We start from the raw sequence: 23741 nt of genomic DNA on the forward strand, positions 1-23741 counted from the left end.
GCATGTGTTTTACCAGGCAATGTCACTATTTAGAAAGTTTTTAAGCAAATGTTTTGGGTGTAGCTTATAGAAAAGAAAAACCAAAAAAAAAAAAAAAAAAGAAAAGAAAAACCAAAACATTCTTTTTAGTAATGTTTTGGGGCAGTTTGAAAACTGGTAAGTGCTGGCTTTTATCAGAATTCGTAGTATGGATGAAAGATTTCTGTGTGTCTAAATGATTTGCAGAATTCACTTGATGCTGGAGAAAATAGATAAAGTAGATTTTGCTGTGCTCAAAAATCAGAGTAGGTTTTTGAATGAATGTCTGTTTTATTTTATTTTTCTTAGACCACAAAGTATTAAAGAGGCTAAGAAAACACAACAGGAAGCCAAAAAAAAAAAAGTTTTACTCTATTACTGATGTGGGGGTGTATTTGAAACAGATGCAGTTGAATTAATGGGAATAATTAATGTACAAATATGTTATGCTTGATATATGAACTTATTATATTTATAATTTTAAAGGGTTCCAAATGGGCTTTGAACTGATGCTATGCTGTGACCAAGATTTGGTTTTTGGAAATAAATACCTAAGAAAAGTTATTTATCAATTATTTTTACTCAGCCTCTGTTCTCCCTTCTCCCAGCTTTGTGGTTGGGACCTAGTATTGTTTTTATAGAAGACTAGATATACTCCAAAGAAAATTAAGTATTCCCAAATGCATTCAAAGTTATTGAACTCCCTTTGTGAAAAAGTAAAAATTTAATATATTGATTTCTAAAGACCCAGTCATAAAATAGCCTAAAAATCTAAAAATCTCCAGATCCAGGGTAGTTTTTTCCTGAGCAAATTGTCCTGTTCCACGGGCCAAATTAGCTGTATAAAGGTCACATCTATAATTTACTTCTTTGCAGGAGTGCCAGCTTTATCCTTTTTCGTTGTTTAACACACCAATGACCACAGATTCATGCCCAAGAGGAGTTTATGGAGGCGGTTTGGCCAAAAAGTAATACAAAATTAAGTTATAATGTAAATTTTTCCATGTCAATAACTATAGCATTTCCCTTTCTACTCATAAAATGCTCTTCCTGACTCAGCTAAGTGCCTTTTCACAGTCGTTTATCCATGTTGAGCGTTTCACTGGGCAAATTACTTCAATTATTAAAGGTTGAGTGTGGAGCAAGGGGAAGGGGGGAGCAAAGTGGCCCAAAAGAAGTAAGTGAAGGAGAGGGGGCTATTGACAATGTTAGTTTTAGACCCATCACTGTGGGAGGCAATGCCTAGCTCCCTCAGCTGCCAAAAGTTGAGAGGTGCTCAAGGAAGGAGCCCCCTTTGTCATCCTGAATTCTGAGATGGAGAGCCCTGGGGACCAGGAAGCTCACTTGTTTCCTGGCAATGCAGTGAAATAGAAGGGGCGGTCCCTGGGACACTCTTGTCTCTGCCAAACTTCTAATGGGACTCTTGCTCACACAGTCACACATTCATGGATGCACACCTACCTTGCCAGCTATCAGCTCAAGGTCCCATCTGTGGTTTCACACATGACCAAGGCAATTATCTCAGGACACTGAACATGAATTTTTAGAAAGCTTGCATTCTGCAGATAGAGGGGCCGTTTCTCACTCTGCTGTTCTCAGTAGCAGAGTTGACCTCTCACTCAAGGGACAATGTGAGTAGAAGCTATATATTAAGTAGCTCCGTGTAGCCCCAAGTTAGAAATAGGGTCTCTGTACCTGTGGCATTTATTGACCCTTAACTAAAGCAGGAATGTTCTGCCACAGGTATAGTGGCATAGTGAGTGCAGATTTCTTTTACCCATGCAAGTTAACCCATACAGTTACTCTCTAACTGTAGGAGATGTCTGTATTTCTTACACATGTACAGGAAATGGCTAAATATCATTGCAAATGTGACACCAAAGCATTAGGGGGTCATTGGAAACTAAATCAAATTTTTTATAATATTGCTAAAAAAAAAAAAAAAACCCAGCCCAAGATTGGTGAATCTTTCCGTAACTAAGTCAAAAGACATTTAAAATATTTACTCTCAGACATCTGAGGCTCGTGGGAACTTAAAATTTGAAATGGTTAAAAATCCTTGGTTGAAGGTAACATTAATAAATTTGCCCTCTCCTGACTCTTGCCTGATTCACTTTCTTGAAGGTGACTAGCAGTAGAAACAGTGACCAGCATCTTATCTTTTAGTATTTTCTCTTCATCTGTGTATTGCTTTTAGCATGCTGAGAAAAATTCCGTATCTCTAATTCTACGTTACAAGAACAAGGCAAACGTGTAGACTAAACTGAATCCAGGAGTCCTTACTTGCTGTCTTCCTTTCCCACTCTAACAAGGCAAAGCATCTTGTTCTGATTTGTCTTGAAATAGTACTTACCCAGGCTAAGACTGAAAAGCCCCCAGTTGCTCTACATTTATGGAAGATTTCTAAATTAATCCCAGTTTGGGAGTGGAAAACAGAAAGGGTACCCCAGGCTAACTTGAGTCATCTTCAAGGGTCACACTGCCAGTTGTTCACCTTGGTTCTGATCTTGCTTTCTTGATCCAACTCAGAGGCAGGGCCGGCCAGTCTGGCCCTCTTAAGTTTCCCTGTAGCCACACTGGGGTAAGATCATCCTCACTCTTTAATCAGAAGTACTGTGTCTGTCCTTCTGCATAGCTGCCCATCTTCGCCCCAGAGAGATTTGCATTGCTCTTTGGGATCATGGGAACTCAAGTGTACGGTATGGAAATGTATTCTTAGGTTCTGATAGTTAAGAATCTTCCTGACCAGGAATCAGCATAAAGGGTGAGCTCCATGATGGTAGTGAGTTTGGTCACTGTTTTGTTCACTGAAATGTCCCAAGTCCTTGGAATAGTACTGGCCACGTAATAGGCACTCAATAATTGAATGAGTAAATAGCCATATGGTACTAGACAACTAGATTGAGTCCTCTCCCTTTTTTTCTTGATGAGTCTGGCTAAAGGTTTGTCTATTTTGTGTATCTTCTCAAAGAACCAGCTTTTAGTTTCACTCATCTTTGCTATTGTTTTCTTCATCTCTATTTTATTTATTTCTGCTCTGATCTTTATGATTCCTTTCCTTCTACTAACTTTAGGTTTTGTTTGTTCTTCTTTCTCTAGTTGCTTTAGGTGTAAGGCTAGGTTGTTTGAGACTTTTGTTTCCTGAGGTAAGATTGTATTGCTATAAACTTCCCTCTTAGAACTGCTTTTGCTGCGAATTCCAGGTATAGTCATGTATGATTCTAATAATCATTGGTCTCAACTACTTTATGGCCTTCATTGTCGTAAGTACATTCCTTAGTTCCCCTCATATACCACCTTTCCACTAGGAAATTACTACCCATTGCTCTTCTGGCCCTGGGGATGGATTGGTTTATGCTAAACTGACCACACTTTGCATTCGGCTTCCTTGTGAATGCTGGTAATTCAGATACAACCTTGGCCTTGTTGGTGGCTTATCAGCTCTCACAGATTGCTAACTAGATCCAGGAAGATCTTACCACATCCCCCTAGCATTCAAGACCTTCCACAATATTGCTTCTATTTACCTGTGAGAGGCAAAGCAGACATACACGCTGGCTACCTTTTCTGGAAAAGGAAGACTTTTCTCAGAATGTGTTTTTTCCATCTTCTGGTCTGGAACGCCATCACTCAGCTTGTTGCTAGCTCAGCTCACCTACTCCTTCAAGGCCAAGGTGCAGGTCCTTCAAATTGTACTTCCACTGAAGCACTTTCCTCATCCCTAACTATGATTTCTCCTTCCAGAGAATCAGCGTGCATGTCCTCATTCTTTGTATAGTGTGGTGAGCTCTGGACCTGAGTTTGGTTCCTGCCCTACTGCTTTCTGACTCTGTGCCCTGGGAAAAACTACTTAAGCTCTCCCAGCCCCAGTTTCCTCATCTAAAACAAAATAATAATAATAACAATAATAATAACCGCCACCACCACCTCACAGAGTGTTGTACGGATTAAATGCTCAGCACCATACCTATTATGCAGTTAACATTTAATAAGTATTTTCATTTTTCAATTTATTATTTACCTTCTTAATCCATATGTCCTTTCTCCCCATATCAGCCTCCTTTTGGCTGGCTACAAGAGGATTTAATACCTTTTTTTAATTGAAATTTTTAATGAGATATTGTATGTGCACATATAGTTGTAAGAAATGAGACAGAGAGAGCGCTGTACACTGTGCCCAGCTTCCCCCGATGGTAACATTTGGCAAAACTGTAGCATAATTTTTACAACCAAGACATTGACATTGATACCATCTGTTGATCTTATTCAGATTTTCCCAGTTTTACTTGTGCTTCTGTATGTGTGTATGTATGTGTGTGTAGTAAGATCTATAGAAATGTGTCACTTGTGTAGGCTCATGTGACAAATGTGGTAGGAAAGTTCATTTAAGTGCAGCCGAGTAGCTAGGCAGGCAGTGTAATAACACGGTATATGGCAGCTTGAAATGTGCATGGCCACCCAGTGACAGGCAGACACGGGTCTCCAGTAAAATTCTTTTAAAGCATAGGAAGATATAAGCTGATAATCTAAACCTTCTTGCAATACAGTTTTCATATCTGGGACAGAACAATCTGAGATTCGAATTCATCTGCATAATAAAATGCATCACCCCAAATAACAACTGTTAGCACTGACTCAGGAAGGCGGATAAGCCAGCTCTCTGCTGATGATGGGAAGGGCCGAAGTTTATAATCACTCATCTCTCAGAATGTGGCAGTCACGCCTCTTGTCAGCACTACTCCACGGCTGACCCGGGGAGTAACACAAACGTTTGTTTTGTTTTTAATCACAAAGCCCACTGTGCCACTTCTGCCTAAACCCATTACCATCCTGGACCTGCATGATTACTGCTCACTGCAGGTGTTGTACTCAGTTGGTATTAAATAATCAACGGCCATCATCAAAAAATCTGCAAACAATAAATGCTGGAGAGGGTGTGGAGGAAAAGGAACCCTCCTGCACTGTTGGTGGGAATGTAACTTGATACAGCCACTATGGAGAACAGTATGGAGGTTCCTTAAAAAACTAAAAATAGAACTACCATACGACCCAGCAATCCCACTATTGGGCATATACCCTGAGAAAACCATAATTCTAAAAGAGTCATGTACCAAAATGTTCACTGCAGCTCTATTTACAATAGCCAAGACATGGAAGCCACCTAAACGCCCATCGACAGATGAATGGATAAAGAAGATATGGCACATATATACAATGGAATATTAGTCAGCCATGAAAAGAAACGAAATTGAGTTATTTGTAGTGAGGTGCAGGATGCGAATAAAGATGCAGACCAACTAGAGAATGGACTTGAGGATATAGGGAGGGGGAAGGGTAAGCTGGGACAAAGTGAGAGAGTGGCATGGACATATATACACTACCAAACGTAAAATAGATAGCTAGTGGGAAGCAGCTGCGTAGCACATGGAGATCAGCTCAGTGCTTTGTGACCACCAGAGGGGTGGGATAGGGAGGGTGGGAGGGAGGGAGATGCAAGAGGGAAGAGATGTGAGGGTATATGTATATGTATAACTGATTCACTTTGTTATACAGCAGAAACTAACACACCATTGTAAAGCAATTATACTCCAATAACGATGTTAAAAAAAAAAAAAATCAACGGAAGCTCCTTAGTACCTACAGCCTTGCTACTCACCTTGTGGTCTGCAGACCAGCTTGGCAGAATGCAAAATCTCAAGCCCCGCCCCAGTCTTGCTGAATCAGAATTTGCAATTTTAGCCCAATTCTTAGGAGATTTGTATGCACACTAAAGTTCCAAAAGTCCTGGTCTGCAAGAAGAGATCTTTCCCACTGAAACCCTAAGGCAATGGTCTCAACCCTGCTGTACCTGGGATCACCTGGGACCTTAAACCATTCTGATGCCTGAGTACCGCCCCCGTCCCTCACTCCCCCTACAAGATTCTGATGTAATTTGTCTGCAGTGTGGCTTGGGCACTGAGGGTTTTAAAAGCTCCCAAATGATTCTCTGAACTTCTAAGACTGAGAATCTTAGCTGTGCTTTAGAACCATCGTTGGTTTTCTAAATATACAGGTGCCCAAGCCCCACCCCCAGAGGTCCTGATTTTGGTGGTTCTAAGGCCCTCAGGGAGTGGAATGCAAGTGTCACCCTGGGGGTTCCAGGTCCCACACCGGCAGAGCAGGGCCACCTTTCCTGAGAGGTTGTACCCTTCATGAAAGCGCTCCCTCAAGGATACTGGAGCCCCTTGCACCTGATTTTCTGCAGTCTTAGCCAAGGAACAAAGCGCCAGGTTATTCAGTACTACTTTTCAAATCAAGGTAGTGGGCGTTCTCCACGTGTAATTTGTTTCTGCTCTGGTGCGGCATATGCATTCCTGCAACACCTCACATTCTGCAAAGTCACAGCTAAAATATTAGGCCTTCTGGGGAAAATAGTATTCCCGGCAGGTTACTTCATAAACAGGCCATTTAAAAACTAGAGACAAAAGCAAAAAATGAATGCAAGAAGTTCACTTGGACCACCCAGGGAGGCGGCTCAGGTTGCCTGAGGGCCGCCACAGCAGAGATTAAACATACACAAGGTCATTGAGTGGAAGTGCTGGCAGCCCTTTAGTCAGAGCAGCTGGAGGCTGAGATGCGAAAACAGAAATGGGTCTCTGTGGAGCCGTCTGTGAAGCTGGGCCTGGGAGGTGCCACCTGCCTTCAAGTGACCCCGGCCTGGAGTATGCCTCTTAGGAGCACTGGGGCAGGCTTCTTTTTTTTGTTTTTTTTAATTTATTTTTTAATTGAAGTCTAATTGATTTACAACGTTGTGTTAATTTCTGCTGTACAGCAAAGTGACTCAGTTATACCTATATTCTTTTCAGATTCTTTCCCATTATAGTTCTCACAAGAGATTGAATATAGTTCCCTGTGCTCTACAGTAGGACCTTGCTGTTTATCCATTGTATGTGTAATAGTTGGCATCTCCCAACCCCAGTTCCTCAGTCCATCCCTCCCCCACCCCCCAGGCTTCAGTTTTAATTTTATTAAAATATGACTAAAAAGGGTCCCTGCTGCCAATGCAAAAGCTGAGTTAAAGGCTATTCCCTTTCCTGCTCAAGATTCTATAGTTTACTCCAGCTATTCAGGGGCCCTTAGCCTAGGAAAAATTGCCCATGAGCCAATGCAGCATCTACGTTATACTGATGTCATTCCCTACTAACTGATTTCATCGGGCTACCTCATTACAGGACACGTGTTACAGAGTCTCCCCTGTGCTACGGGGGGCACAAAGACCTGCTGCTCAGGGGCTCCAAGGCCTCAGGGCACTGCCTCCAAGTGGGGGCCGGGATGATTTGCACTGGAATCACCTGCTAAGGTGCTTGTTTAAAGATACAGATCTCTGAATTTTACCCAAGACTTGTTGTATCTGCACCTTTAATTAAGTGATTCTTAATTAATTAAGCGATTTAATTAAGTGATCACTTTAATTAAGTGATTCTCTAAGTGATTCTGCTGAGCAGAATTTAAGCCATGGGCTTAACTAGAATGAGACCTAGTGTGAATACTACAACTTGAGGCGTTCCTGTAAAGAATCACAGGATTTTGGAAACAACAGGAAGTTTAGGGCTTGTCAAGTGTAACCCCTTTGCCCTAAGAGGAAAAAAACCTCATGACTTGGATTTTTCTCTGCTTTCTAGTTGGCTTGCTATAAATGCAGCTTGGGCTTCACCTGTCCAGCCACTGAAATAAATACAGATCCTGATTTATTGTAACTAATCCAAAACAGGTGTGCCATCTACAGCTGAGTTTTATTTTGAGGAGTAGGGACGGGACAAGAATTTGGGTGGCAGCAGGAGAGGCTGGTGAGAGGAGGGTCCTTTGGCTGTGAGGATGAGTTTTAGTCCCTGTAGCAAATCTCTCATCACTGCCTTGGGTGGGAGCTGAGTGCCAGAGACATGCCTTATTGGTCTTTTTTTTTGCTATGACAGAAAGTGAACTTGCTTCACTGAAAAGGGACCGAAAAAATATTGGGTTAACCAACCATCTATCTATATGAACGCTAAAGCTGTGGTAATCAGAACTGTGCGGTAGTAGCCCCAAACAGATAAATAGATAAACCAAAGTGAGTTGAGAGAACAGAATCAGACCTAAGAATATGTTGGAATTTGGTTTAAGATAGAAATAGCCAAGTTTTAGGGAAGAAGCAAAATCTTCAAAGTTGACACGAGTAGCCATCCGTGTGGGGAAAAAAATAAGACCAATGGACCTCAAATAAACTCCAGATAGGTCTTTTTTTTAAATTTATTTATTTATTTATTTATTTTTGGCTGCATTGGGTCTTTGTTGCTGCACACGGGCTTTCTTTTGTGGCGAGCGGAGGCTGTTCTTTGTTGCGGTGCACGGGCTTCTCATTGCGGTGGCTTCTCTTGTTGCAGAGCACAGGCTCTCAGTGTGCGGGCTTCAGTAGTTGTGGCGTGAGGGCTTCGGTAGTTGTGGCTCATGGGCTCTAGAGAGTAGGCTCAGTAGTTGTGGCTCATGGGCTTAGTTGCTCCACAGCATGTGGGATCTTCCCGGACCAGAGCTTGAACCCGTGTCCCATGCATTGGCAGGCAGATTCTTAACCACTGTACCGCCAGGGAAGCCCCAGATGGATCTTTGAGTTAAATATAAAAAACCCAAACTATAAACTACTGGAAAAAGTATTGGAAACTATTTTTATGACCTTGAAAGCCACAAGTTCTTCTTGGGATGTAAAGAACATCAACAACAAAAACAAAGAAAAAATGTGACAGTTTTGATTACATCAAATTAAAAATTTTATATAACAAAAAATACTGTAAACAAAATTAAATGAAAGTGACACACCAGGAAAAATATGTCAAACATGTAAGAGACAAAGATTAATTTCCAAGGCATATGAAAACCAAATAGATAAGAAAAGTACCCTTAACAACTGAATTTTTAAAAAGGTAAAAGTAAATAAATATGAAGTTCATAGAAGAGAGAATCTAAATGGTTATTTATATGAGAAGATGTACAATGTTGTGAGTAATTAGGAAAATATAAATTTAAAAGATGTAACATTTTCACCCATCAGACAGACAAAAGATTTAAAGGATGATAACATCAAGTTATTGAGATTATGGAGAAATGGGTTCATTGCCAGCAAGAACGTAACTTGGTGGTATCTTTTAACATGAAGAAGGGCAGCAGTGTCACTTTTCGGTATCTACTCTCAAGAAGAGCTTACACACGGGCCCCAGGGGGCCTGTGTACCATAATGTTTTGCAGAATTGTTTGTCTAAGGAAACATTTATGCAGAAACAGCTAAATAAAATGTGGCCTGTTCAGATGATGGGCATCTCAAAACATAATATAAAGAGAAAGGTATGGTGCAGCATGACCCATGGAGCACGATACCATTTATGCCCTCCAAACTAATCCAGAATAGTGTATGTTCTTATACATACATACATATATATACATAAAATTATTTTTTTTAAGTCTCGAAGGATACACACCAAGATGATAATGGTGACTAACTCCAGGGAGGGAAATAGGAATATTGCATTCAGAAGGGTGATTAGTAATGTAACATTTTAAAAGGAAACTGTATTCATTTATTACCTGCATTATTGAAAACTAGTAGTTTTTTGAATTTAACTTAATTTTAATTTTTTTTACATCTTTATTGGAGTATAATTGCTTTACAATGGTGTGTTCGTTTCTGCTGTATAACAAAGTGAATCAGCTATATGTATACATATATCCCCATATCCCCTCCCTCTTGAGCCTCCCACCCTCCCTATCCCACCCCTCTAGGTGGTCACAAAGCACCAAGCTGATCTCCCTGTGCTATGCAGCTGCTTCCCACTAGCTATCTATTTTACATTTGGTACTGTATATATGTCCATGCCACTCTCTCACTTCGTCCCAGCTTACTCTTCCCCCTCCCCGTGTCCTCAAGTCCATTCTCTACGTCTGTGTCTTTGTTCCTTTCCTGCTCCCAGGTTCATCAGAACCATTTTTTAAAAAAGTTTTAGATTCCATATATATGTGTTAGCATACAGTATTTGTTTTTCTCTCTCTGACTTACTTCAGTCTGTATGACAGACTCTAGGTCCGTCCACCTCACTACAAATAACTCAATTTTGTTTCTTTTTATGGCTGAAATTATCTTTATCCATTCATCTGTCGATGGACACTTAGGTTGCTTCCATGTCCTGCCTACTGTAAATAGAGCTGCAATGAACATTGTGGTACATGACTCTTTTTGAATCATGGTTTTCTCAGGGTATATGCCCAGTAGTGGGATTGCTGGGTGGTATGGTAGTTCTATTTTTAGTTTTTTTTTTTTTTTTTTTTTGCGGTATGCAGGCCTCTCACTGTTGTGGCCTCTCCCGTTGCAGAGCACGGGCTCTGGACGCGCAGGCTCAGCGGCCATGGCTCACGGGCCCAGCCGCTCCGTGGCATGTGGGATCCTCCTGGACCGGGGCACGAACCCGTCCCTGCATTGGCAGGCAGACTCTCAACCACTGCGCCACCAGGGAAGCCCCTATTTTTAGTTTTTTAACGAACCTCCATACTGTTCTCCATAGTGGCTGTATCAATTTACATTCCCACCAACAGTGCAAGAGGGTTCTCTTTTCTCCACACCCTCTCCAGCATTTATTGTTTGTAGATTTTTTGATGATGGCCATTCTGACTGGTGTGAGGTGATACCTCATTGTGGTTTTGATTTGCATTTCTCTAATAATTAGTGATGTTGAGCATCTTTTCATGTGCCTCTTGGCCATCTGTGTGTCTTCTTTGGAGAAATGTCTACTTAGGTCTTCTGCCCATTTTTGGATTGGGTTGTTTGTTTTTTTTGATATTGAGATGCATGAGCTGCTTGTATATTTTGGAGATTAATCCTTTGTCAGTTGCTTCACTTGCAAGTATTTTCTCCCATTCTGAGGGTTGTCTTTTCGTCTTGTTTATGGTTTCCTTTGCTGTGCAAAAGCTTTTAAGTTTCATTAGGTCCCATTTGTTTTTATTTCCATTACTGTAGGAAGTGGGTCAAAAAGGATCTTGCTGTGATATATGTCATAGAGTAAAACTAGTGTTTTTGAAAAGGAAAACCGACTGGGGCCTAGGAATCCTCAATTCTAGTCCTGGTTCTGCCAGTGACCAGCTGCACGTCCTGTGTCATTTCTCCTCCTCTTGAGGCCTCTTTCCTCAGTGTGAACTGAAGGGATTCAACAAGAAGATCTCTGTTTCCCAGGCACTAAAGTCCTGTGAGTCCTTAATTCAAAAAAATACCAAAAAAAAAAATATCAGCTACCAAAAAAATATCAAATAAAATGGAAGGAAATGTGGATCTCAAGGTGAGGAAAGTCTGTCTAAGCATAAAGGGAAAGAAAAATGGATAAATCTGACAATGTTTGAGGTAATTAGGTTTAGATGAGTTCATGAGGGTGGACCCCCCCTCCCCCCCACAGTGGGATTAGTGATCTTATAAGAAAAAGAGGCGAGACCATGGGGAGGCAGCTGTACTGTGTGCATGCCAGAAAGAGAGCTCTCACCAGGAACCAAGTTGGTTCTCCAGATCTATGAGAAATAAAGTTCTGGTGTTTATATATATACAATGGAATATTACTCAGCCATAAAAAGAAATGAAATTGAGTTATTTGTAGTGAGGTGGATGGACCTAGAGTCTGTCATACAGAGTGAAGTAAGTCAGAAAGAGAAAAACAAATACCGTATGCTAACACATGTGTATGGAATCTAAGAAAAAAAATAAAAGGTCACGAAGAACCTAGGGGCAGGACAGGAATAAAGACGCAGACCTACTAGAGAATGGACCTGAGGATATGGGGAGGGGGAAGGGTAAGCTGGGACAAAGTGAGAGAGTGGCATGGACATATATACACTACCAAATGTAAAACCGATAGCTAGCGGGAAGCAGCTGCATAGCACAGGGAGATCAGCTCGGTGCTTTGTGACCACCTAGAGGGGTGGGATAGGGAGGGTGGGAGGGTGGGAGGGAGGGAGACGCAAGAGGGAAGAGATATGGGGATATATGTATATGTATAACTGATTCACTTTGTTATAAAGCAGAAAGTAACACACCATTGTAAAGCAATTATACTCCAATAAAGATGTTAAAAAAAAATTCTGGTGTTTAAGCCACCCAGTCTATGGTATTTTGTTAGAGCAGTCTAAGCTGACTAACATATAAAGTCACCCTCAGAATTCACAGCCCCAGGTAATTGGGGAGCTATTTGGTGCACTAATATTGTAAATTACTAACAATCATCCTTATGGTTTAAAATAGCTTCTATTTGTATCTAATTTATACCAGAGGTTACCCTGTTCACTGGGAAGCTGTGTTCTTATGAATGGTGATATTGATATTTTTGTGTTCATTGCATGGCACGTATATGACACTTTACTAAGGCATTTTTCTGAAACGGAATTGTTACTTCCCAAAACTAAGCAATAAGGAATAAGCCATATCAGTCAGTTGTGTAGGTAAAAGATGATATTGACTGGGAGGTACACTTTTAGATCATCATCCCAGCTTCTATACTTGGTTAAAAGTTTGCACTGCCAGTGGGGAGAAACAGAAGTGTCTCCTCATCCACAAAAATAATCACCCTTTACTGAGTGTCTTCATGTTCCTAGTACTGAATGAATGCCCCGCATTTGCTATTTCCTTCAATCCTTGTAATAATAGTGTGAGCCGGCCCACAAGGCTCAAAGATGTTAATTAACAGGAACATGGCACGTTTATTTCAAGTGGGAATAATGGAATTCAGATTCCCTAAGGCAGTCAGGTCAACACACCACAAATTGAAGCTGCTGCTGCTACTGCCAAGGGCCACCGAAGTTTGAGAAAAGAGCCAGGATCATTCAGGAAAAAGAACCCCATTAATTGGCTCCAAAATCCAGATTGTTTATGAAATTACCTAATTGTGCCCAAGGCAGATTTGGATTATGCTTGCCCCCTAGCTCCGCAGTCATCTGGACTCAAGTGCTCCCAGGTCACTCCGTCTGCTTAGTCCTACAGCTCTTCACTTAGAGCCTCTCCTGTCCATCACACTGGATTAGATCCACACTATCCTGATTCATCTGCCCTGCTGGACTGTGAATTCCTTGTGGTCAGTGGTGAGCCTTACTGAGCACACAGTACCTGGTCGTTAGAAGAGCTCAATAAATGTTGAATTGAACATTGCCCTGTGATCTGAAAGGCCCATGTACAAAAGGGGATGTCAATCCAGCAAGCGTGACAAGCACTCCAGAAACATTGTCAACCAAAATAATATGTATAGATTTGAATAGTGATCATTCATTTCAAATGATATGAAGGTATAAATATGGGAAAGTCGTGTTTTAGTTTACTAGGGTTGCCATCATAAAATACCACAGACTGAATGGTTTAAACAACAGAAATTTATTTTCTCAAAGTTCTGGAGGCTAGAAGGGCAAGGTCAAGGGGTCAGCAGAGCTGGCTAGTTCTCAGGCCTTTCTCCTTGGCTTGAGGTGGCTGCCTTCTCACTGGGCATTTGTGCGGTCATCTCTCTGTGGGTGCACGTGTCTGCTGTCTATATCCTAATCTCTTCTAATGACACCAGTCATATTGGATTAAGGGCCACTCTAAGGACCTTACTTTACCTTATTCACCTCTTTAAAGGCCCTGTTTCCAAATATGGTCACATTCTGAGCTTCAACACATGAATTTGCGGGTGGGGAAATAATTCAGCCTATAACACACAGTTTCTAAATCTATCACTGACCATTTTGGGGCACAAGTCACTGAGAATTAGGATCTGGAAAGTCAGCATTTTAACTACCTCAAAACTCTGATTGGGAAAATTCCACAATTCTGGAAAAGCAAACACGCCCCAATTTCTTCTCCCTGTGGAATGAGGATGCTGGCCGAGGGACCACCCAGCAGATTGCCCAGGTTCAGCTGACAGTGTGGTAGGCAGAACAATGCCCCCGAAAGATTAGGTCCATGCCCTAGTCCCCAGAACCCGTGGATATGTTACCTTACATGGCAAAAGGGACTTCGCAAATGTGAATAAGTTAAAGGTTTTGAGATGGGGGACTACCCTGGATTTCCCAGGGCTCCAAATGTAATCACAGAAGTCCTTCTAAGCGAGAGAGGGAGGGAGAAGAGTCAGAGAGAGACTGGAAGATGCTGTGCTGCTGGCTTTGGAGATGGAGGAATGGGGCATGAGCTAAGGAAAGCAGGCAGCCTCTAGAAGCTGGAAAAGGCAAGAGACTTCTTCTCTGGAGCTTCAGGAAGGAATGCAGCCCTGCCGCTAACTTGATTTTAGCCCAGGGAGATCCATGTCTGACTTCTGACTTCCAGAACTGTAAGATAATCAATTCGTATCTTTTAAGTGACTAAGTTTGTGGTCATTAGTTACAGCAGCCATAAAGAACTAATGCAGGGCCTCCCTGGTGGCGCAGTGGTCGAGAGTCTGCCTGCCGATGCAGGGGACACGGGTTCGTGCCCGGTCCTGGAAGATCCCATGTGCAGTGGAGCGGTTGGGCCCGTGAGCCACGGCCGCTGAGCCTGCGTTTTCCGGAGCCTGTGCTCCGCAACGGGAGAGGCCACAACAGTGAGAGGCCCGCGTACCGCAAAAACAAACAAACAAACAAACAAAAAACTAATGCAGACAGAAAGGATAATTTTTAAAACAAAGCACTTCAGAGCAAGTCAGGATCTTCCTTAGGTTTTTACTTCGGACATCAGAGAAGGAGCCCATTTATGACACACTATGCAAATTCTAGATGTCTTTGGCTTCAAAAGCTGACACAGAAGAGAAAACAAGAAGAACGGTAATTCCACCCAGAACAAGGCCAACTTCATCTAAAGCTGACACAGAAGAGAAAACAACAAGAAGAATGGTAATTCCACCCAGATCAAGGCCAGCTTCATCTAAAGCTGACACAGAAGAGAAAACAACAAGAAGAATGGTAATTCCACCCAGAACAAGGCCAGCTTCATCTAAAGTAAGTATGTTGGGAATTCCCTGCCTGTTCAGTGGTTAGGACTCAGCACTTCCACTGCAGGGGACCGGGGTCTGATCCCTGGTTGGGGAACTAGGATCCCACAAGCTGCGTGGCCAAAAAAATAATAACAATAAAATAAATAAAATATAAAATAAAAGAAAAATAAAAAAACAATAAAATAAAAATAAATAAATAAAGTATAACATTTTGGAGCTCAGGGAGAAAGGACAGAGTCATGGACTCCACATCTAATCCACTCTGGAATTAGGATGCCTAGAATGTCTCCGTCTCCACACTGGTGTCCAGAGGAGCTCCTGGCCTGAGAATGCCTGTGAAGTGGCTGGACTCCAGGAGAAAGCGTCCTGGGAAGGTCATGCCCAGAACATACCTTCTGACCGCAGGGCAGTCAGAGAGGCTGGGATGGTGCAAAGGAGGCTGGGAAACTCTGAGCAGCCTCTGGCGCAGGGTTTCCCAAACTGGATGCTGCTGACATTTGGGCTGGATAATCCTTTATTATGTGCAGCTGTCCTGTGCATTGTAGGATGTTTAGCAGTGCCTCTGGCCAGTAGCAACCTCTACCTCTCATCTCTACCGCAGCGCCCAATGTCCCCTGGGGGGTGGGGGTGGGGTGCAACATAAATCACCCCATGTTGATTAGCTCTGGCTAAGTTCTGCACCCTCACCAGTGACAGCTGGGAAAGAAGCTGTTATTGCATCTAAATCAGTGCTGTCCAGTGGAAATATCATGCAAGCCACACATGTAACTTTGTGTAGGTATGTTCATAAGCTGTGCCACCACTGCCACGATTTAATTCCAGAATATTTTCATCGTCCCCCAAAGAAACCCCATACCCATGAATAGCCACCTCCTATCCTCCTCTCCACCATCCCTTGGCAAACTCCATTTTCTGTCTCTATAGGTTTGCGTGTTCTGGACATTTCGTATACAGTCACGCCTTGTTTTATTGCACGTCACTTTATTGTGCTTTGCAGATACTGGTTTTTATTTTATTTTTGACAAATTGAAGGTTTGTGGCAACCCTGAATTGAGCAAGTCTATTAGCATGATTTTCCCAACAGCAATTGCTCACTTCATGGTTCTGTGTCACATTTTGGTAATTCTTGCAATATTTCAAAGTTTTTCATTATTATTATATTTGTTATGGTGATCTGTGATTAGGGATCTTTGTTGTTACTACTATGACTCGCTGAAGGCTCAGATGGTAGTTAGCATTGTTTAGCAATGAAGTGTTTTGGTTTTTTAAAATTAATTAATTAATTTTTGGCTGCATTGGGTCTTCGTTGCTGCACGTGGGCTTCACACAGTGGTGGCTTCTCTTGTTGCGGAGCACGGGCTCTAGGCGCACGGGCGTCAGTAGTTGTGGCTCGCTGGCTTCAGTAGTTGTGGTTCACGGGCTCTAGAGCGCAGGCTCAGTAGTTGTGGCGCACGGGCTTAGTTGCTCTGTGGCATGTGGGATCTTCCCGGACCAGGGATCAAACCCATGTCCCCTGCATTGGCAAGCGAATTCTTAACCACTGCGCCACCAGGGAAGCCCTGAAGTCTTTTTGAATTTAGTTATGTGCATTTTTTTTTTTTTAGATATAATGTTACCACACACTTAATAGACAAAGTATAGTGTAAACATAACTTTTATGTGCACTGGGAAACCAAAAATTCGTGTGGCTTGCTTTATTGTGATATTTGCTTTATTGCAGTGGTCTGGAACTGAACCCGCAATATCTCTGAGGTCTGCCTGTAAATGGAATCATACAATATGTGATTTTTGTCTGCCTTTTTTTCAATTAGCATAATATTCTCAAGGCTCATTCATGTTAGAGCATCTATCAATACTTCATTCCGTTGCGTGGCTGAATAATATTATGTTATATGGATCTACCGTACCTACTTTTGTCCATTCATCGGTTGATAGGCATTTGGGCCGTTTCCACTTTGTAGCTATTATGGATAATACTGCTGTGAACATTCGTGTACACGTTTTTGTGTGGACATATGTTTTCAGTTCTCTTGGGTAAATAGCTAGGAGTAGAATTGCTGGATAACTTTATGTCTAACCTTTGGGGAAATATCATATACTGTTTTTCAAAGAAGCTGCACCATTTCCCATTCCCACCAGCAGTGTATGTGGGTAAGCCGGGTATGTAATTTTAATTTATTTTGGAAGCCACATTGTTAAAAAAGTTCAAAGACACAGGTGAAATGAACTTTAATATTATATTTTAGTAACTCAGTGTAACCAAAATATTATCTCAACATGCAATCCATATACAAGTTATTAATGGGATATTTTACTTTTCTTTGGTTATAAGTCTTCAAAATCTGGTGTGTAGTTTACACTCAATTTGTATGCTAACTACTTATTGGAAATACATGATCTGTATTGAGATTTTATGAAATTAACAGTTGAAAGAGTAGATTCACATACCCAAACTGTTCCGAACCTACTTAAATTTTTTCCTAACTGAATCACGTGTCGTTAAAAATTTTACATGCAGATTAACTAAAGTTAAATAAAAACTTAAATTCAGTTCCTTAGTTGCACCACGCATGCCTCAGGAGCTCACTAGCCACATATGGCTAAAGTCTTCTGGACTGGACAGCCCAGCTCTAAGTTATTTCTGTTGTAATGGTGATTTTTAAAAAGCACACCGCCCCAGGCCTCAACTTTGGTTTTCTTTCCTCTTCTACAGCTGATCCAGTGACAAGATGTAATTTTCTCTCTCTTTTTTAAAATTTCTTTTTTGGAGTAGTTTTAGGTTCACAGCAAAATTGAGGGAAAGGTATTGAGATTTCCCATTTACCCCCTGCCCTCCTCAACTGTTAACATTCCCCACCCAGAGAGGTACATTTGTTACAACCGATGAACCTACACTGACACGTGGTTAACACCCAAAGTCCATAGTTGACTTTAGGGTTCACTCTTGGTGGTGTACATTCAATGGGTTTGGACAAGTGTATAATGACATGTAACCACCATCATAGTACGTAATGCTATTTTAAGGAAAGGGCTGCTTCCTGTATGTCATATACTCCTTGTTGGAACATGTGGCAAACAGCAGTGATTGTCACCCCCTGAGCCCCTCCAGCCTTCCACCCCTCACCCCATGCAGACCTTGTTTCTAATGACAAGCCCTAACTGAGGCGGCCCCCCACTGCCAGGACCTTCACGTCCCAGTTGGCATCCTGGCAGCCCTGCAGCTCGTTGGGCAGGCTCCACTGTGTCTCTTGTATCACTCTGAAAACAACATGCCACCCTGCCCCCAAGCCCTCTATTGGGTTGCTATCAAGCTACAGGACAAGAGAGGACACATTCTAGCCACATTGGAGGTCACAGGTGACCGGGCTTGGGAAATCGGATGTGGAAAAGAAAGCTGGGGATTGGGAGGGGAAGTGGCTTTTCCCTTAAACGTGTTTTTCTCCTGAATTTTCATCCTGAGAAGTCTAAGAGGCTCCTAGTCTGAAGGGGGAGAAACAGCATCACTGGCTCCCCAGAGGCAGGGATTCTATGGCCCATTCCCTCAGGGATTCCTGGGCTTGCATAGGGCAGTGCTTCCCAAACTGTAACACACATGCACGCCACCTGCCGAGCTTGTCTGACAGCAGCTTCTCATTGGGCAGGTCTGGGGAAGGCCTGGGATCATGCATTTCTAACAAACTCCCAGGGATTTCCAGGGACCGCACTTAGAGTAGTGAAGGCTGAAGGCTTTCCCCAGAGAGTAATCAACTGTGCCCCGTCCATCCCTTCGGCCCTCCTCCTCCAAGCTCAGTCGCCCAATCGCTTAGAATAGCTGATGTTTATTGAATGTAAATATGTGCCTGGGGCTGTGTTTTGCTTATTTAATTATCTCAACAACCCAAGGGGATTAATCCTGCTGGTGTCTGGGTTCTGGGTCAGGATGTGGTGCAGTCAGGCTTTGAACAGAGTTGGCCTGATTCCAAGCCCTAATCACGACATTACACAGCTTCCTAATTCCATTTTCGGGCTGAGCCCCTTAACTCTCTTTAGAACTAAAATAAACTCTGATAACGGTGGTTGCCTCTGGGGAAGGGGACTTCGTGAAGGGGTAGGAGGAAGACGTATTTGTCACTCTACACCCTTTCACCGGATACCGTGTGAATTTTGTGCTGTGTATGTATTACCTGTTCAAATAAATTAGTGATTGGTTTAAGAAACAGATAGTTAAAAAACAATAAGCCCATAGCCTTCCTATTCATAGTTAGAACACACACCAGTAACTGGGTCAGTATCAGACCAGTTCTCAAGGGGATCAGATATTTTCCTCCAAATTGGGCACTGAGCATCATGGCTGAGATGGTGAAGGTTCTATCCTTCCCATCCTCTGGGAATACAGAACAAGGCTGGCTTCGACTCTCACCAGACGATAACTGATCCAATACTTACCGCTTGGTTGGCGAGGACTTTTCCAGAGCTGGTAGACTCTATAGGAACAATAAAATGAGTAGATAATATTGGTAAAAACGGTGCTTTTCAAAGTCATAGGTGAGATTCCTTCCCTTGAGACAACTGGGCGTGGGTCTGAATTCCCCCGTGCTTATCTTTGCTCTTTTGTGATATCACACATTAACGAAGAGGGAAAAAATCATGATGTTAACCAGAAACTGGTTGTACTCAGCCCTCGTGGGTACCCAGATGCGATTCACTAGCCTCACTGCCGGTCCGCTAACCCTCAGCTCATTGCTGGGCTCCTGAAAATGTGAACTTTCACACATATGGTAAAGGAATTCAGGTGAATTCCTTTCGAATCCATATAGTGAGTGAATCTAATTGCTAAAAAGAGTTTACAAGAAGAGGCTCTGACCTAACCAGTTTTTACTGAACACATGAAGGTCTAGTGTAATTAGCCATAATGAAGAGTGCCAATAGGAGAGCGTGAATTTGGCTCAGAGGGACACGTTAGGGGACGGCAAGGTCCAGTTTGGCTGGAAGCTGGTGTATATAGATGAGAATATTAAGAAGGTGGGGGCTGGAGCCTCTGGGGGGCCGTATCACTGACCTGTGGAGTGGAAAGAGACCCAGCTCCCTGCTGGGCAAATAACAGAATGTTCCTGCTGTGCTCAAAATAGCTTTGGACACCTGCACCCTCCCCCCACCCAAAAAAAAAAAAACTCCACTAGTCTGAAATTTCATTTGCTTCCCACCTATATACAATAACCACACGGTCCTTCCCCTGTCCTTCCACCTCTCTTCACGTCACTAACAGAAGGGGTATAGGCACGTGTGTACAACAAGACCCAGGGGCCTCACAAACAGGTGGCTGGAATCAAGCCCAGCTCCCCACTACTATAAGGAAATTACCATAACTCTCCCATTTTGAGCCACACATATGCAGACTGCGGGAAACGTTCACCTGAGTCTGTGGAGGTCCTCCTGCCCTGTTCTGCAGGGTTGTGACATCTGTCCATATACTGTCCTGGTGCTGTTGGTCCACTGAGGTCACTGCCGAGAGGTGACCATTACCCTGGGCCATGCAGCCTCAGGTCTCCTGCTTTTTCTGTGCCACACCAGGGGCCTGATGGCCCATGTTGGGAGATCCCACGCAGCGCTGTCTGCCAGGGCTCTTGCTACCTCTCTGGCAAGAGCACTGCCCTTCTCTCCTGGAAGCTGGGAGCAGAGACACACCAGGTGCCTCTTTCCTCTCCTTTGCTCCCAGGCCAGCAGATCTCTCTCTCACCAGGGGAAGTCTGTCTCTGCTCAAAATACTCTGTTCATCCAGCAAATACTAATTGAACACCCACTCTATGTTAGACCTCTTTCTACGTGCCAGGGATGCAACAGTGAGCAAAGTGAAGTCCCCCGCCCCAACCCAGGGTGCTTACCTTCTAGTGGGGGGACAGACAATAAACAGAGGTACCTGTATCATCAGCAGTGATGGTGCTATAGAGACGACAAGGCAGGACAGAGAGGGAGGGGTGATGCTTTAAGAAGGGGGTCAGGCCTCTCTGAATCTTCTAACTGTTCTGAAAATCCTCTAAATCCCCCTGACATTTTAGGCATTTTGATGCCCAGGAGCTCAGAGTCTAGAATACAGGCTGGTTTAGTTCTTCCCTCACCACATCCCGCCCCGAGGCAGTAAGGAATGACCTCTCCATCTGCTTGACTGGGGAGAGAGCACGAAGGAGATACAAGGAGAAAAGCAACCATGGAGTAAGATTCCTTCAACAGCGAGGTGATAGGAAGGGGAGTGAGAAGTGTCCCACGTCTGTCAGGGTCTTGCTGTGTCCTCTCCATCTCCCCATCTCAAATTTCTGAGTGGCGGTTCTTCTCGCAAGGGGTCTCATGGGGTAGGAGTGTCAGCACAGATTGAAGGAGGGCAAGAGGGTTCTGAGCTGATGAATGCGCTAATTCCATGTCCTAAGCTGACCTTCGTAATTGTTACGGTGCTGCCCTTTTCAGAGGATCCAGGAACGCAGAGGATTGGCTTGAAAAGATACTGATGGATTTGAACGCAGAGAAAGTCAAAGGTACAAAGCAGCAGGGGGGGGGCCCGAGCCCGAGCAAATTGCCGCCACCCCTTACGCTCCCTTATGCCCCAGTTTCTCTCCTCAATTACCTTCATCACGAAGGGCAAGGGCAGGAATCCTGAAGGCAGGGAAGAAACAGGGAAAGGAGCAGCCGGCTTCTCCTGGGGCGCTTCCAGTGTCATCCTCCTTCCTAGATTTTGAATATCTTCTCCGCAGAAAGGCTCAGATCAGTTCAAACCTCCTATTTTCTGTGGTCCTTCAAAGTTCCCATCCTCTTGACCCGTCCCTTGCTGACATGTCACACTGCAGGCGTCGCATCGTGTGTAGAGCTAGCGTTCTACAAATGTGGGATGGACCAGGCTAGTTAACCACGCCCCTCCCCAGCCAGATCCTTGGAGAGTCTCCGCACTTCCGGGAAAAGGGAGGCCGAGAAGCTTCTTGGCCGGTCGCTGATCCGAAGGACCAGTGGAGGCGGCAGGGACACTGGTCCTGAGGACCCCAGGCAGGATCCTCAAGAGGACTGGGGTCTGGGGACAGCTGGCAGGCTGCAGGGGAGGGAGCCCCACACCAGGTGGGAAGAGGAGCAGTCTGAGATGTTGCAGTCGGTCTTCTCATCGGGGCTGGAGGAGCAGAGGTCAGGATGTGGCCTGTGGTGACACAGAGAGAGAGATGAACCGTGGGGCCCATCACACTCTATTCGCTGCGATGTCTAGTGTACCTCCCCAGACACACCGCCACGATTCCGCGCCCACCCTGCTCCTCCTGGCAGCCCCAGGCACACTGCCTGCGCCTTATCTCCATCCCCCCTGCACAACTTCGACACAAATAACTAAGTTGTACAGGGGTTCTGTTCGAGCCCAAAGATGGTAGCTGAGCTAACTCATGTTTATTTCTTTATTTATTTTATTGAAGTATAGTGGACTCCCAATATTATTTTAGTTTCAGGTGTACAACATAGTCAATTGATATTTTTATACATTATACTCCATACCAATTTATTATAAGATATTGACTCTATTTCCTGTGCTGTACATTACATCCTTGTAACTTATTTATTTTATACCTAGTAGTTTGTGCCTCTTAATCCCCTTCACCTATTTTGCCTCTCCCCCCACCCTTCTCTCCTTTGGGAACCACTAGTTTGTTCTTTCTGTGAGTCTGTTTCTGTTATGTTATATTTGTTCATTTGTTTTATTTTTTTAGATTCCACATATAGGTGAAAACATACAGTGTTTGTCTGTCTTTGTCTAACATATTTAAGCATAATACCTTCCAAATCCATCCATGTTGTTGCAAATGGCAATATTTCATTCCTTTTCATGGCTGGGTAGTATTCCACTGTGTGTGTGTGTGTGTGTGTGTGTGTGTGTGTGTATGTGTGTGTGTGTGTGTGTATAAACCACTTCTTTATCCATTCATCTGTTGATAGACACTTAGGCTGCTTTTATATCTTAGCTATTGTAAATAGTGCTACTATGAACGTTGGGGTGCATGTATCTTTGCAAATTAGTGTTTTCATTTTCTTCAGATCAACACCCAGAAATGGACTGGCTGGATCCTATGGTAGTTCTATTTTTAAGTTTTTGAGGAATCTTCATACTGTTTTCCATAGTGGCTGAAACAATTTACGTTCCCACCAAGTGTTCCCTTTTCTCCACATCCTTGCCAACACTTGTTATTTAATGCATATTTATTAAGCACCTACTTAGTGTATCAAGTATTCCAGCAAACAGGTGTGTCAGTCCCACAAGAGCTTATAACACAATTCCCTGAGCTGGAAGCCCGAGAATGGTCCTTGATGTCCTCCTCATCTTCAATGCCTACATCTAACCAGTCCCCCAATCCTGTCAATTTTCCTTCTACAGTGTCTCCTGAGTTGGAATCTTCCTCTCCCTATTGGTTTCCAAAAGCTGCCATAACAAATTATCACCCTGGGGGGCTTAAAACAACAGAAACTTATTCTCTCACAGTTCTGATGGTCAGAGGTCTGAGATCAAGGTTTTGGCAAGGCTGGTTCCTCCTGGAGGCTCTCTCTGAAGGAGAAGCCATTCCATGCCTCTCTCCTGGCTTCTGATGGCTGCTGGCCATCCTTGTTGCTGCATCTCTCCAATCTCTGCCTATATGGTCACATGGTATTTTCCCTGTGTGTCTCTGTGTCCAAATTTCCCTCTTATAAAGAATACCAGTCATTGGATTGAGATCCATTCAAATTCAGTGTGACCTCATCTTAACTTGATTACATCTATAAAGA

The 23741-nt window shown here is 43.3% G+C and overlaps 1 protein-coding gene across 4 annotated transcripts in view; it reads left to right on the top strand.

Annotated features, from left to right (window-relative positions):
• ALPK2 (alpha kinase 2) overlaps positions 1-23741 on the top strand; it is an 87088-nt gene that overhangs the window by 929 nt on the left and 62418 nt on the right. The window lies entirely within an intron of this gene.

The sequence above is a fragment of the Phocoena sinus genome, chromosome 14, assembly GCF_008692025.1.
Source record: "Phocoena sinus isolate mPhoSin1 chromosome 14, mPhoSin1.pri, whole genome shotgun sequence".
Classification (NCBI taxonomy): Eukaryota; Metazoa; Chordata; class Mammalia; order Artiodactyla; family Phocoenidae; genus Phocoena; species Phocoena sinus.